General features: G+C 39.3%; 1 protein-coding gene across 4 annotated transcripts in view; it reads right to left on the minus strand.

Annotated features, from left to right (window-relative positions):
* Positions 1 to 1,374: 1,374 nt before the first annotated feature.
* LOC149152511 (uncharacterized) overlaps positions 1,375 to 17,736 on the minus strand; it is a 185,178-nt gene continuing 168,816 nt past the window's right edge. For 2 of the 4 annotated variants that reach the window (XR_016262726.1, XM_089440241.1), the window contains exon 3: positions 1,375 to 1,729. The gene's annotated coding sequence lies outside the window, so the exon portion shown is untranslated. Of the gene's footprint in view, positions 1,730 to 4,977; positions 5,387 to 17,736 lie in introns of those variants that run through there. The other 2 variants (XR_016262725.1, XM_089440240.1) reach the window with 1 other exon arrangement.

Below are 17,736 nucleotides of genomic sequence, written 5' to 3' on the forward strand. Positions count from 1 at the left end.
AGGTTGGTGGAAGAACAATAAAAGAAATCAATTGAAATAGGCCTTCACCACTCTTGGTGATTTCAACCCTACTTGGACTAGTCCCTACTTGTATTGGATCACCCTTTGAATCCCTCTAGCCACCCTCACCCCAAGTCCATGTATTCAACTGCATCAAAAATAGTGGTTTCTTGCGCAATTCCTTGTATCCTAAACAACATCATTAACCAAGCAGCCATCAAAGCATCACATCTCATATATTAAAAAAATAAAAAATGCAATAGTCTCCTTGTTATCAATATCGTCAATAACCCCAATATGTCATATGCCTTTTGTCTATTGATATTGCAATATGCACTAGTGCCCTTGCTATTAATATTGCCATTTAACCTTTGTGGGGTTAACAAATTGATTGTTGCCCCCACAATTTGATTGTTAGATAATACAAATATCTACAGAGGTATCATAATTAACTCCATTGGGATGCACTAGTGCCCTTTCTATTAATATTGCCATTTAACCTTTGTGGGGTTAACAAATTGATTGTTGCCCCCACAATTTGATTGTTAGATAATACAAATATCTACAGAGGTATCATAATTAACTCCATTGGGATGACCTACATTACGTTTACACAAATTAGGCCTATATAAAGTAGAGACCTCCCACCAAGGATTACTTACATTGAAATATATAAATGCACACAAGTACAAAAATGTAAAATCCCCTGTACAAAATTTAAAACAACATGATGTATAACATAATTCCACATTTCGTTTACCAACCAACCATAGTCAAAAGTAGTTAACTCAATTCAGTCAACCACAATAAGATCTAAGTCAAAGTCAACATCAACCAAGGGCTTAAAATATGGAGCACTACGCATTGTTACCTAGATATACAAAACCATCCACTATGCGGCAATGGCATTCCTATAGTTGATTTCGTAGACATGCACTGTGCAAAACAACCTTGACTATCTGTTTTACTACATTGTTTGCATTTCAGACGCAAATCGTAAACCTTCAACACTAATCTTCTTTGTTAGGATAGTGTGATGACTTGATAACTATATAAGTCAAAGTAGTAAATGAAGACCCTTGTGGCTACTCTGTGATTTGTCTTTACGAAAACGTAATTTCAGCTTTGTTTAGCAACGCTATGCATGTTATGATTATCAAATCAACATGCTTGTATATTGTTTGAAATAAATTACAGGTCAATATTGCAGCTTGATGTCATCCCAAATAATAATGTCATCCACCCACCCAAAAAAAATAAAAATAAAAGTAAACCAAAAATATATATATATTTAAAAAATATAAAAAATAATAATAAAAAACCCACATACATGCATTAAATCTTGTTAATTTTCAAGGAAACCAACACAAGAGAGCATCACAAAATTGATGCAACTTATTTGCCATTAGCCAAACATCACCATGTAGTGACATTATTCATTCAATATCAAGGGGAAAAATCTACTTCAAAAAATTTGGAATTAGTTGGCATAACTTACTTTTAGAGATCTTGAAAAATCTTAAGAATTCCTTAAGCAAGATCAAACCATTCCATCATATATTATCTATGCACCATTGAAACTATATTACAAGATTGTTCAGATCAACCACACCAAAATGGTCCTCTCAATGTATTTCCTTGAAAAATCTTTGCTAAAAGGACACCACCACTTGGTAACTACAAACTGGGCATCGCATGGGAGAGTCCACGCATTTGTGCTAACTTGAACCTGCACACATCACATGACCATCAAGATAGTAGGGAACATTAAAGTGTAGATCTGGATGAAACCTAAGTAGATGCTCCGTTATTCCATCTTCAACATTTACAAAAGATCAAGAGCCAATGCACCTTGTAACTATTCTCCATTTGGATACAATAAGGTGATTAGCAAATAGTAATTCCAAAAATCATACAATCATGTTTCTAACTGAAGCATATGACTAGAAACAAGAGAAATACCCTGCTCTCATTTACTTAAGCTTAGCGAATAGTGTTATAACCTTCAAAATTTAATCAAGCCGAGATGAACATACAAATTGAAGTTACGGGGTTGCAAAGAATTATCACTTTAATGCAATTATCCACTCTTCTGCGAATTAACCTCATGCAAATACAAAAGGTTCACTTATGTGCTCATATCTGCAAAACCTTGCCACCTAAAAAACATCGTTTTCCTTTGCCATGTGCCCATAGCAAAATTACATATGCCAGCACCAAAAGAAACAAGCAACAAATCAAAGAAGATACAATGGATCCAACATCTACCTGTCATCCATCGTCATTATTGCAAATTAGACTCAATTTATTCATAAAATGTTTACCACATCATACTCATAATGAAACAACCATAACATCCCCCCAACCATAGAGATAAATTTTCTCATCGTACGCAATGCATCATGCAATCATCATTTAGGAAACATACATTTTCCACAACGTTAGATTCAGAACATTCATAAAAACTTGGTTAGTAAAGGTGATGATCATTCCCCAAACTGAAAACATGTTGAGCATGCACATTGAACTCCATACATCATAAACAAAATAACATTACAGATAAAGTAATGAGGTGGATACTTTCCTATTTTCAACAAACTGACGTAGATAACAGAATCAACCCCAAACTCACAACCTGTCGGCAATCCAGATCTTGCAAAAAAATTGTTAGAATTGAAAATTGGCAATACCAATGCGTAATTCAGATTGCGGCACTTGAAATTGGCACTTTATATGACGTACTTCTGAGAATTAATACAAAGTTATGATCCCTCAAAATTACTACGTTTTAGGAAGTGTACGCATACCATTAAAGAAAGAAAACGGAATTTCAAGCCATGAAATGGAGTTGTATAGAAGTCCAAAACAGTGAACGTATACATGTTGAATTCATGAATATGTAGATTTGCTACCACTTTGTTCGTGTGCCTAAAATTTATTGACGCTACATAATCATTACTTGTGTCATGTTTCCTCCTACATGAAAACCACAAACTTAGCTTTGATACCACGGTTATACATCGACTCTTTTCACCAAAAACATGAACACGAAAGAAGAAAAAAATATCTATGGTGGTTAGCATGGATTGCATAACTCAGTCAACTATTGATTATATGATGCTGAAGTCATGCACTCTCTGCACATTAGACAACTCGGGATCTCTAGGAAAAGATATAAAGCTAACTTGCAAACCTCCCAACAGCCCTCCTCTAAAGTCAGCACATTATGGTCAACAATACACCGTCAAACAGTCAAGCAGCTGCACATGAATCCACCACAACCAACTAACAATAGCCACATGACCATTTTTAATGCCTTGGATACCCTTGCCACAAAAGGTCATAATGACTAGAACAGTTGTTGCCAAATGGAACACTCATATCTAGAGAGAATTGCATACCACTCCTCAAGTGGCAAGGTCAACTGATGAACAACATAATAATGAAATTGTAAACACAAGGTTGTAAGATCATATTGGGAAAAATATATTAAATAATAGGTGCGAAGTTGGGAACCAATTTCCACTTTCTACGTGTCCATATAACCAACATGGGTTCCATTATCATTAATAATGCATTTAAAATCAATACATTACGTTAAAGCAATATACAACTATGGCTCGTGATTAAAATACATTTGCAATAGTGTAGATACAACATGAATAACATATAGTAATGCCACATGAAATCTCATTGTGGCAATCAATAGTCATAAACAAAGACAGGGATAAAAGGACAAGGAATATTCCAAATCTATTGTGCAAAAGATCCTTACGGAGAGGAATTCATATCAGCCCCGTGATTAGGAGAGGGCAATCAGTAATGCAAGGTAAAAGCAGCCATAGTTCTAGTCCGGACTCCAAATCAGTGTTTTTCTTTACCAGCCTAAAATAAATGCATGGATTAAGGTCAACTCTACAATAAATGCAGGTTGAAAGTTTAGAAAATTCTATAAAAATTTAAATATATGGATCAACAATTTGAATCGATATAAGGCTAGAGCCATAGTTGCTAAACTCATGGATCCAACAGTATAAAATATGCAGGAATCAGGATATAATATATATTAAATCAAGCCCAGAACATGACTGTCTTGCTACAATCATAAAGAGAGGGATCAAGGTCAGTACTACAAATAAATAAGGTTGCATTCCATGTTAACACAATAAATGCAAGCCATATATTCCCATATTGCATAGGCCACAGATTCTGCACTATGTGGGCTGCACATTTTGTACCACATAGTCAACAGATTCCATATTACATGTGCTTCAAAATGCTATGGTCAACATGTTGCAGGATTTCACCAATGTGTATAATTAGGCAACAAGAAGAAATGTGGGAATAACTTGTCATTTAACACAAATCACTGTCATAGACTGGTCATAGTTTCATATTAATAACAAGCCATAAACAAATAGCCCTCCCTCCTAAATGCAAATCAAACCCCCGAAGTATCCCATGATAAATGCAAACATGGTAGACACTACCCTAATTAATAACCAAAGACTCCATAAATCCCCATGTTCTGAGTTTTGGGGATGAAGAAACAAGTTTTAGTGCCAGCTGGAACGTATCCCAAACTTCCAATGTATTAGGGGGAATGGAAAAAAGTAATTACAAGTTAAAACTAATTCAATATTTAAAAGTAAAGATTATAGAACACAGGACCATAATACAACTAAATAAAAATTGTATTTTTGCAATAACAGCTCTAATAGACCTCATCCACCAACCACCTTTAAAATAAAATAAAGATGAATAAAACAAAGAACATACAATGCAAAAACCTATCAAACATGAGTCAAAATCAATGTTATCAGAACATAACCATTGGCCAAACTGGTAGACCCCCCAAACCAGGAACTTGTCAGAACCGAAGTGGAACCGATAAAAAAATCGGACCAAAAAGCCAGTCAACGAAAAACACACAAAATATTCAAATTTTAAAGAAAACATTATATATATTCATGTGCATCCATATGAATCCAAACCATTTATACACAAATAAGCAAAAGTTCTCAGTTATATAGCATGTCAGGGTCCACAACCAAAATAGCACCGAGTGAAATCCATCTCTGAACCGAAAATACATCAACAAACAGGCCCTAGACGGCCGCTGGCATCCAAAAAAAAATATGCTCCAACAAATACCTACATATCATCAAAATCATTGCCTATAATGGGATCTTCATCATCAATATCACCCTCTAGGCATTAAAATAAGATAGAAAAATCTTAGCATGTCAACTCAAAATTTTGTTTGAGTGATGGGTACATTTTTAGTAGGATCATGGCTCATGATAGAGGAGTTTAACAATCAACGCCACTAACATCAAGGTACATAGAGGGCTTCGTGCTCTTGATTAAATGCTAGTTCCATACCCTGATACATGACAAAATCCAATGGAAACATTGCAATCAGCCCAATCTTGAAATTCCAACCAAAAACACATAAAATATTCAAATTTTAAAGAAAAACATTATATATATTCATGTGCATCCATATGAATCCAAACCATTTATACACAAATAAGCAAAAGTTCTCAGTTATATAGCATGTCAGGGTGCACAAAACCAAAATATCACCGAGTGAAATCCATCTCTGAACCGAAAATACATCAACAAACAGGCCCTAGATGGTAGTTGGCATCCAAAAAAAATTATGCTCCGAAATACCTACATATCATCAAAATCTACTAAACAAGAAGAAGATTTGAAAGGGTTTCCCCCTTGTGGGGTTTTTCCCTGGTCTTGGACCTCTGCCTCTTGTGGTTGTGTGCTATTCTATCACTGTTCCTATTGTTGATTCTTCAGTTATGTTTATGATTGATTATACTGGTAATAATTGGATGCATTGTTAATAAAAAGGATAAATTGGGCTATAGTAACTGATACAGCATCGAACAATCTGAAAATTTAACATGGTATCAGAGCGACGGTGAAAGTGAAGCCCAAGAGAAAACAAGTCTTGAAGCCCTCTTCTTCAAAAAGCAGATCGCCTGACTCAAAGTCAAGATGACGTCCTCCACCTTCAAGGAGCATGAAAATATCGGTGATGCATCAAACTTTGTTGCATGGAAGGTCAGATTGGAGATCATAGCCGACAAGCATGATGTGCTGGCATATATTCAAGGAAGTATACCCGAGCCTTCAGAAGATGCTTCCGCTACACTCAAGAACAAGTACAAGAAAGGTGAGTCTAAAGCAAAGCAAATTATAACTGATGGTTTACAGGATCATTTACTTGCTTATGTTGGGAATTTAAGAAAGTCCAAAGATATGTATGACAAGATAACTGGCATGTATGAAGTCAATAACCTAAATGAGATCATTACCTTGAAAGATCAACTCAAGGAAGTCAAGATGAACAAAGGAGAAACTGTTCAATCTTACATTATGAGGATCTCTCGTCTTAGAGATCAATTGCAGAGAGTTGGAGAAAATATACCTGACAGGGAACTGGTAATAGTGACTCTTAGAGGTCTCCCCTCTATTTGGGAAACCTTCATTACTACCATCAACAACAACAATGTTCTTTCGACATATGATGATATCGTGGGAAAACTTACTCAAGAAGAATCCAAATTGATAGCAAGAGGAAGAATTCAAAAGCATGAAGAAGGAGAACCCACAGCATACATCACTCATGGCAAAAGGAAGAAGAAAAGTGGAAGTTCTTCAAGGAAGCCCTTCTTTCAAAACTCAAAACAAAAGAATGACAGATCGACATCTCATATTGAATGCTTCAATTGTCACAAGAAAGGTCATTATGCATGAGACTATCCTAAGAAAGGAAAGAGATCACGCTACAACTACAATAACAAAGGAAGAAAAGACTATCAAAGAAAGAACCATGAAAGAAGAGACGATAGAAGAAGAAGAGACTCCTCAAGCGACCATGAAGAACATTATCCTCCGCAAAAGAAGCAAAGGACACCCAGATATGAAAGTAATACTGCAAATAAATCTGAATAGATTCTCATTTCTACTCTCACTAGTTCTTCTCCACCGAACTCGTGGGATAGCTGACTGGTTGATAGTAGGGCCACTCATCATTTCTCTGGTTATAAAGAAGTCCTCTCTGATTTGGTAGAGAGGGAGACTAAGCTAAGGATAATCCTTGGAGACAATTCTACTCATCCCGTAAAAGGTTTTGGGTCTGTCAAGTTTCAGTTAAATTCTGGGGAATCTGTTCTACTGCATGATGTCATGTATGTACCAAGATTAATGAAGAATCTGGTATCTGTATCTGCATTGGAAGACAAAGGGATGAGGGTTGCCTTCATCAAAGGTAAAGTTCTATCTTGGCCTGTTGATTCATCTATGCAAGATGCCTTTACACTAGGATCAAGATTTGAAGGACTCTACAAGGTCACAGGAAGACCTCTCCTTGCATTGGCTCATAATACAAATTACTTGAGCGAATTATGGCACCACAGACTGGCTCATCTTCACTATGATGCACTTCTGAAATTGAAGAAATTGGTCTCTGGTATTCCCGATGTTCAGGCTCAACATGATGGAGTCTGCCCAGGTTGTGCAAGTGGAAAGAAAACAAGGGGACCATTTCCCTCCAGTAAGAACAAAACTTATGACATTCTTCATCTCATTCATTCTAATATATGCGGTCCAATGCCTGTGCATTCTGTTGGTGGTCATCTCTACTACATTACCTTCATTGACGACTTCTCAAGAAAGACATGGATATATTATCTTAAGCACAAAAATGAAGCCTTCAAAACTTTCAAGGAATTCAAAGCATTCGAAAATCAATCAGGTAAGAGAATCAAAGTCTTCAGGTCCAACAATGGATGAGAATACATGTCAAAAGAATTCATAGAATTCTGCAAGAAAGACGGAATCAAAAAAGAAACAATTGCGCCATTTACTCTTGAACAGAACGGTCTCACCGAAAGAAAGAACAGATCTATATTAGAAGTTGCCCGTGCTATGCTCCATGATCAAAAGATGCCAAAATTCCTTTGGGCTGAAGCTACATCTACTGCGGTATATGTTCAGAACAGGGTGCCTCATCAAGCATTGGAAAACAAGACTCTTGAAGAAATATTCACAGGGATCAAACCTAATATCAGCCATTTTCGTGTATTTGGATGCCCAGTATATTTTCACGTGCCGAAAGACAAAAGAAACAAACTGGAGGCTACTGGCAGAAAAGGTACGTTGTGGGTTATTGTGATAATTCTAAAGCTTATAGAATTTATATTCCTAGTCAGAGAAAGGTCGAAATTAGCAGGGATGTAACATTTGATGAAGATGCAGCTCTTGGAAAAGCAAGAGATCTTCCTCCACTTCCTCCTCCCAAGGAAGAGAATGATGACTGGGATATTCTGGATGGTCCAGCTACACCTGAACCTGATATGGTTGACGATCCCATAGAGCCTATGGATCCGTTAGATCCTCCTTCAAGTGATCCTCCCTCTAAGAAGAGATCACCATGGCTCTACGACACTTTACAGGATACTGAAAGGAATGTCCCCATCCGCAGATCATTCAAAGAAAGGAAACAACCTTGCAGGTATCAGGGATATGTTGCTGCAATGAGTACTATGATTCATGTCGAACCATCCTCATTCAAAGAAGCAACAAAAGAACAAGTTTGGAAGGATGCTATGGCTGAAGAATATGAATCAATTATGAAAAATGATGTTTGGGATATTGTACCTAGACCAAAAGGGAAGTCTATTGTGACTTCAAAATGGTTGTTTAAAATCAAGCATGGAAGTGATGGCAGCATCAAGAAATATAAAGCAAGGTTCGTGGCTCGTGGCTTCTCTTAGAAAGAGGGAGAAGATTATGATGACATATTTGCTCCTGTAGCTCGATATACAACCATCCGCTCTATAGTTGCCCTTGCTACAAGTCAGGGATGGACTCTTCATCAGATGGATGTAAAGACCACCTTCCTCCATGGCATGTTACAGGAAGAGGTATATGTTGAACAACCACAAGGATTTGAAGTGGAAGACCAGAAAACACGTGTGCAGGTTGAAGAAGGCATTGTATGGTTTGAAGCAAGCTCCCTGAGCTTGGTATGCACGTATTGACAGCTACTTAGTAAAGTTGGGATTCACAAGAAGCAATGTTGATCCCAACCTCTACTTCAAGGTAATCCAAGGTATGCCATTGATTTTGGTTTTGTATGTTGACGATCTATTTTTGACAGGTAGTGAGCCTATGATGATCGAATGTAAGAGGAAGCTAGCCTCTGAGTTTGAAATGAAAGACCTTGGTCTTATGCACTATTTTTTGGGCCTTGAAGTGTGGCAAAAGTCTAGTGAAATTTTCCTCTCGCAAGGAAAATACATTGTAAAGTTACTAGAAAGATTTGGAATGACTAAATGTAAATCCATGGTCACTCCTATGGAAATAAATTTCAAGAAATTATGTGGAGATGTTGTAGGACCAGACTTAGAAAATCCATCTCAGTATAGACAACTGATTGGGGCTCTGATGTTCCTTGTGAACACCCGTCCAGATATATGCTATGCAGTAAACACTCTGAGTCAATTTATGACTGAGCCCCACCACTCACATTGGATAGCTGCCAGACACATATTGAGATACTTGCATGGGTCAATTACACTTGGCCTAAGATATTCTGCAGGAAATGTTCAGCTTCATGGATACACTGATGTTGATTGGGCCAGAAATACTTTCGACAGGAAAAGTACATCTGAATGTTGTTTTAGCCTTGGATCTGCCATGATATCCTGGATGAGCAGGAAACAAAAGTATGTAGCATTGAGCATAGCCGAAGCAGAATATATTGCCACTAGCATGGCTAGTTGCGAGGCAGTATGGTTAAGAAAGCTCTTTGGAGAGTTGTTTGAGCAGGTCCTAGACACCACAGTGATACTCTGTGACAACAAGAGTGGGATTAGTTTGGCAGAAAATCCTGCGTTCCACGACAAGTCCAAGCATATTGAAATTTGATATCAATTCATTCGAGATATGGTGCAGAGAGGAGTCGTCAAGCTCCAACACATATCAACAGATGATCAGATTGCAGATATTCTCACCAAGGCATTACCAAAGAGAAAGTTCTCATCTTTAGAGAACAGCTTGGACTGATGGATGTAGCCCCTCCAGATAAGGGGCAACGCTGATCGAGGACACTGAGCATGCTCTTCCCACCCTGCTTGAGCTCCCAGGGTGAGGAATTGAGATACAAGGCTCCTAGGGTTGAGGGATCTCTGGACAATAGGGCGGTACCCTATCTATTACCCAGGGTTGAAGAATGTTGCTCCCCTATCTTTATAGGGTCAGAGAATGTTGCTCCCCTCTTGGTCTTTGCAGAGTATACCCCAGTTGGCATCATACCCTCAAGCAGGCCAGCTTGATGGGAATATTGCTCCTCGTTTTGGCCAACGAGTTGAGAGTGTACTTGGGGTGTACAACCCAAGTTGATTATGATGCAAGTGTTCTACCATTGATGGGAAGATCAGTAGGAAATAGGATGGGTTGAGATAACCCAATATGATTTTGGGTTGAGAGTAAGCTCCCCAATGAGATTTCAAGGTTGAGGGTGTACTCCCCTGTGAGGAGAGTTATCCTATTGCTCGGTATGGGTGGAAGCTATTGCTCCCCAACATGGTTCCAGGTTGAGATGTGCTCCTTGATGATGTACTCTCCGATGACGATTGATGATGATACTCCAGGTGGCAGCCCGATAGCAGAGATTCCAGACAGCAGCCTGATGGATAGAGGGTGGTAGATTAAGCTCCCCTCCAGTAACAAATTCTTCTTCTTGTAGATCAGAGAAAGTTTCAGCAGTTAGAGTTGAGCAGAGATAGTCAAGCATGACGACAACTTGACAAGATGATATAAAGATAAGGGCAAGTGGAATTCTCCCTAGTTGAGAGGGAGTGTTAATTTTTGCAACTGCAGTAAAATTCCACATTGGATAGCTCAAATGACCAAGATGATGCTTGCATTAAATTCCTCTTTTCGAGAGGATCAAAATGGACCTAAAGATCACTTGATTCGGTCAAGCGGAAGTTAAGTTTTAAATTATTTTATTAATTCATTCATTATGGAATGGGTCGGCCCTAACCACTTGGGTAACTACTTGGGTCATTCTTAACCCCAAGTAAACCCTCAAGACAGCCTATAAAAGGAAGCGATCTCAAGCTCATTTGGATATACACTCAAGTTATGTTTTTATTCTTCTACTTTATCTTGGCTCACACAAGTTCATCGACGGAAGTCTTCATTAGGTCTGAGATCACACGCGAAAGGTTCGCTCTGACTTAGGGTATTCTGGATCTCGGTCACTGGCACAGATCTGAAGTTTTTCGTCCATACTCGTTGGCACACAGTGGGTAAGAGAGCGACTTTGGTTCTCTGGTCGCTGGGAGGCAATTTAGAGGAAGCAAGTTTGCCTTTAGAAGGTTCTGGTCTCTGGTTGCTGGCTTCAAGTAGCCCAGGCTACGACTTTACTTGTCGGTCGCTCGGATAGCACTACATGAGTGCGACTTTGCCTTGATCGGTCGCTCAAACAGCTCGGCAAGGGAGCGACTTTGGATATTTGTTGTTCAGATCCATAGTCGCAGGCACAGAGACCTCTTGGGAGCGACATTGTTGTTACAGTCGCCAGTGTATTGTCTTCGTGATTGCAGCCCTGAAGTTTTCCATCGCACACAGACAGTGTTGATGATAGCGACCCAATTCAAATCTGGGGTTTTGACATCGGCATCAGTGTTCTGTGGATCCGGGTTTCTATGTTGTAGATCGATAGATCTGAGTATCTCTATTGTTATAATAGATCTGCAGATCTGTAGATTTGGTTTATTGTTACCTACTGTTGATTATATGTATTGGGCTCATTGTACTCACTGTTGTAACTTTTTATGACAATCTACTAAAGAAGAAGAAGATTTGAAAGGGTTTCCCCCTTGTGGGGTTTTTCCCTAGTCTTGGACCAATTTGTTGTCTCTTATGGTTGTGTGCTATTGTCTTCTCTATCACTGTTCCTATTGTTCATTCTTCAGTTACGTTTATGATTGATTATACTGCTAATAATTGGATGCATTGTTAATAAAAAGGATAAATTGGGCTATAGTAATTGATACAACATTGAACAATCTCAAAATTTAACAAGCTATACACTTCTACTTGCAATTATGAGGTAAATTACTAGGTTCTTGTTACCACTAAATCTAGCATGCTAGTGCTAGTCCGAACTAGATCCATGGCCACAATGGGATCCACCACCACTATCACACCTCAATAGTAAATTCCTCCACTATTTTGTGGGCAGATCTTATCCGCACAAGGGAGGCTTCCCCAACAAGTTTTGGGGATTAAGTAACCCAAATATTTCCAAGATAAATACCCTCCAAGGATCCTCCTATACAAACACCCTAGAATATTCTTGAATAATGTGTGGCTCTAGGTGAAATGAAGTAGTGAGGTCAATGAATCGATGGCTCAAGAAAGGCCTTGGCAAACAAATTTCCAACACTGCTACTTTCAGTTTAATGATTTACAAAAAAAGTTTTAAGTGGTGGAGAATGGAGGTGTTAAATTTTCTTAGGGCGACATTGTTCTTTGCTATGATAGTTGCATTTCATCATAAATACATTAAGTTCACCCCATATCATCATTACATTATTTAGATCTACACCATTATATATCAGCATATGCAATTACATAGAAAGAAACAACATCACCATCATCATCAATGCAGCGGAATATAAAAGGAACAATAGAAGAAAGCATGCACACACATAGAGACACCAGGATTGGTCCGAGACCAGGGCAAAACCCACTATGGGGAAAACCCTTGCAAATCTTCTTCTTCTTAGATCGTCATCAAATGATGCAACAAAAGAGAGTACAATGATCCATAACTTTATCTATGCAGCAAAACAATAATGATATCTATGAAACAAATCTAATCATGCTAGGAATCAAAACCCTCATATTGATGGTTGTAATGTGTTGTCACAAACTGATGTCAACTGTTGTATATTGTTGTCACTGTGTTGAACACTGCTGAGTATTGTTGTCACTATGCCGATCACTACTGAGTATTCTTGTCACTGTGTTGATCACTACTAGCTACTGTTGTCACTGTGTCGATCACTGTTGAGTATTGATGTCACTGTCAATGAGCCCAATACATATGTTTGCAACGGAAACTAACAAATCAGATCTACAGATCTGTATACCATAAGGGAGAAACCCAGATCTACCTAATCACTGAAGACAACTGAAGCCAAGATGTCAAACCCTAGATCTGAACTCGGGTCGCTCTCATCCAAATTGTCTGTGTGTGACCGAAACTCCCGGGTCGCTCTCTTGAATATTGTATGCAAGCGACTGTGACTACAAAGTCGCTCTCAAGAAGCCTTCATAAAACCAGAGTCCCTCCCTTACTGCTGTTGTGCAAGTGACCCTGATGTCCTAGTCACTCCCAAGACTACTCTGTGCAAGCAACCGGGGACCAGAACCTTCCGATTTTCCTTTGAACGCAGACTCGCTCCCATAAGCCTTTGTGCCAGTGTCCAAGGGGCTATAGTCGCTCTCATAGGCTTATGTGCCAGCGACCAGGGACCATAATGCCCTTTATTGTGCCAACAACCGAGATCCAGAAGACCCTAACCCAGAGCGAACCTTTTGCCTATGATTTCGGACCCTTGAGTGAACTCCTTCCGTCGAACCTATGCGAACCAAGACAAAAGAGAAAAGAAGACGTGTCCAAATGATCTTGAGGTCTCTTCTATTTATAGGATTTCCTGAGGAGTCACTTGGGGTTAAGACTGACCCAAGCAGTTACTCATGTTGTTAGGGCTGACCCATTCCATAATACATGTGTGAATAAAATAATTCATAACTCAACTTCCACTTAACCAAATTAGGTAATATTTAGGTCGATTTTGGTCCTCTCGAATAGAGGAATCTAATGCAATCATTATCTCGGTCATTTGAGTTGTCCAAGGTGGAATTTTACCGCAGTTGCAAAAATTAACAGGAGGATCGATGTCGTAGCTCATTAATGAATTTCTGGACATATTGAGTCAAACAAGGAGTGAGACAATTGTTGAAGACCTTGGATGGAGTGAGAAAGAAACAAAGATAAGTTCTCATTCTAACCCTATCAACCTTCCAAAGTAGGAGACTTAAGGTCAAGGAATGTTAAAGATAGTTTCCTTGATGGATACTTGAAGACAAGTTCTACATATGAAGGAATCATAATTCAAACAAATATATAGCATTTATAAAGAAGGATTAATTAAACCCCAATCCAACAATTGTTGCAAAATGGAAGATAATACTCACAATAAAATCCAATCATCATTTTGTCAATCCAAAGAAAGTTCATCCATCCAAAACATATCTTCCCCAAGATAATTCACTTCACCTGAAATATCTAAAGCTAAAATTTACAAAGAAAAAAAATAGGAGAAATGTTAGATTTCTATGTGATTTCAACCTCAAAACCCCATGAGAAAATGAGAGGGAGTGCACCTCTATTTAGAGAGGAGGTGCTCAACTTCCCTCATACTAAAATAACGATTTGCTAAGCTAGAATCCCCTAGATTATCTTAAGGAGAGGAAGAAGGCCCTCTCTACAAATTAATTAGACAAAATAAATGCAAAAAGGGGCTTCTAATGCCACATGCAAAAAAAATTGGGTCCAAAGACCCTCACAAATGACCCTTTCCTCAAATGAAGGGTTATTGGTGAAGCATCCAACATTTAAAGGCCTTTCAATATACATCGATTCCTCTGCAAGTCTCCAAAACAGCGACCAAACTCATCCAAATTGCCACCCACATGTGGGTGCACAAGTGCAACAAGGCAATACTTCATTTATAGGGTGACTTCAAAACTGCCCAAGCGAACTGCCAAAAAGCCTTTTCAAAGTCACCACCATCCTCCAATGTAGGCACATCTGCCCTAAAATCACTGTTAAATTTCGAATACCAACCAAAATTATTTTCTCACGGCAATTTATTTTATCCCCAACATTTAATTATTTCCTCAAATAAACATCGAATTACTGAAAAATAAAATCATTGGTATTTTAACTTCTAGAAATAAATATATGCAATGGAACTTAAATCAAAGACATCAATCACATTGCAAAAATAATTCACCCACAACAATTCTCCATCATCTTTTAATCTGGAAAATTTTGGTTTTTTCAACCCACAGAGATACAAGGAAAAATACAATATCTGGAACCTATAACTCAGTTCCCACAGAATGAATTTGCCCCAAGAAATTTAGCCTCTAGGAAAACAACCGTTGAAAGAAATCGGCCTAGAGAAATCGTCTTAAATAATCAGTCAGCAAAATTGACCTACGCCTCCTTATGTGCCACTATTTTGCACTATGGAAAACTCGACCCTCAAGCAATTCAACTTCCTCTAGATCAAATCGATCTCCATCCAACAACTCGGCCATGCAATCTCCTCCACTCGATCTCCTGGATTCGCCCTCAATCCACTTGCACTTCTCCTTCCGTGTGCTCTCGGTCCACTGAGCCACTAGCATTTAGAGAAAATCACTCTCTCTTCGTGATGACTCGCTCACTTGGCCATGCAATCTCCTCCACTCAATCTCCTGGATTCACCCTCAAGCCACTCACACTTCTCCTTCCGTATGATCCCGGTCCACTGAGCCACTAGCATTTAGAGAAAATCACTCTCTCCGTGATGACTCGCTCACTTGAGTTTTATGTTTTGTATTCACCTCTTCGCTAGGCTTCCTTTATAATCTTCATTAAAGCCCAAATCCCTAACCCTAATCTCCCTTCTAGAACATCATGGAGACAATACTTGAGATTATTGATGAAATTTCTAAGTCTAACACGTTAGAAATCTATCTAGTTTAATTTCTCCTACTTGTTCATTCCATTAACAAGTTATTTATAAATATAAATACTCAAATAAACACAAATGCAGCCTTAACTCATATACAGATCAACAACTGAAATACAGAGACAAACACACAAGGGGCACTGTTATTTTTGGACAATCGTCCCCAGAAAAACCCAATGCGGGAAAATCGATGCAGCAGTTCTGAGGGTTTTATTATCATGCAGATTCTTGAGTACAACTAGGGTGCCAGAAATGGCTCACCCAACAGAGATTGTTACACAACAATAATACCTCTTCTCGGAGACAGATATTCAACCTCTCAACTCTAGTCTGCCCCACGAAAATCCTTTCGGCGCTTCCTCTTGGCTCTGCATCAGCCTTGCTAGCCTCAGCATAGCTCTTGAAGCCTCTCTGTCAGCCTCCTGGCTCTCTGCGTCAGCTCTCTGGCCCTTTGCATAACCCACACAGGCCCCTCAGCCTCTGCGCAGTCCCAGCTGCCTCGATGTAGCTCCTGCTGCCTCTGCGTCAGCCTCTTCGGTTGCTGCGCTGAGCCTCTAGCACTATCCCTGCCTCTCTGCTATGTACTCACTGCCCCTCGCTGTAACAGATCACTAGTTCAAATTTTCTCAACAATCCCCACTCCAGAAAATTGAACCAACTAATCAACTTGGTGTATCTCCAACTGACCCTCAAGCCTCCTCTTATACTTTTCCTGTTGAGTCTTCAACGGCCGAGATTAAGTCTCTAATCAATGGCTAAGATTAGATTTGGCTTGATCCATGTCATTTAGAACATTCTCACCCAGTTTTATATTAATACCCATTAATATTTTAATTTTCCTAAGTTTAGACTTAGGAACCCCATTAAAAATATTAATTATTTTAGTATCTCTCCAACCGGGTGTAATTTCCCCAAACCATTTTTGGGTCTTGGAGATCTTATGTGTTTTAGCCTCTCCACCAATTTTCATGGCTAGAGCACATCCGATGCTACCAAAAATCAACACTCCCTCTTAACAAGGAATGTGCTCTAGTAATGCTCCACCACTTAACATCACACTGATCCTTCCGCACCGGTACCTGTGTTGATGCTTGGCCTGCTGCCTCACATCCTCTGCACCACTGCCATTGCCACTGCTACCTCTATACTGTAGCTCCCTCTCAATATGCTGCCCATGCTGCCCCTAGCACTGCCACTGCTAACTGTTGCACTACAACTCAATTACCAAGAAGTAAGTAATTGATCTACCCAAATACTAACAACCGGTCAGTCTGGAAGCCTCATGGAACTGAAGTTACCTCTGCTGCTATCCTGTTCTCCCTCTGCTGCCACTGCGTTGTTGCATACACCTCTATGTCTCTCGCACTGCTGCAACCTCCACTATGCTGCCTCAAATTCCTGCACCCAAGCACTGCCTTGTTGCTTCACTACACTTTGCTCCACCCGACCTTTGTCATCCTTCTACTGTCGTTAAGGGCTCCCATAGCCGGATATGATCCAAGAGTTTGCGCACCTCAAGGATCCTGCCCCTAGCATGTAGTCCTCCTGAATACAACTCAATATCTCCCCACCTCTTCTCTAGAGGTGCATGAGCACTCATGGCACAGTTGTCATCAGTCTCAACTTCTTTCTCCGCCTTAGCCGGAGCTGCCTTGGAGTTGAAAGCCTCTCCCTTGTTCTTCTTCCTACGACACTGGGATGCATAATGTCCCAGCTCCCCACAATGGAAGCACTTCACCTTGGAGAGATCCGTATTCTTCCACTTCTCTTGTTGTCCCCCAGATGCTAGAGACGCATCCTGGACCTCTTTCTTGATTCGACCTCCTTTGCCACTACTCCCCGACTTGGTCAACCGTCTGATCTCTTCTTGGCGAAGAGCTGC

Source organism: Pinus tabuliformis, chromosome 9 (genome assembly GCF_031772625.1).
Source record: "Pinus tabuliformis cultivar Carrire ecotype Pingquan chromosome 9, CPIR1, whole genome shotgun sequence".
NCBI classification, from domain to species: Eukaryota; Viridiplantae; Streptophyta; class Pinopsida; order Pinales; family Pinaceae; genus Pinus; species Pinus tabuliformis.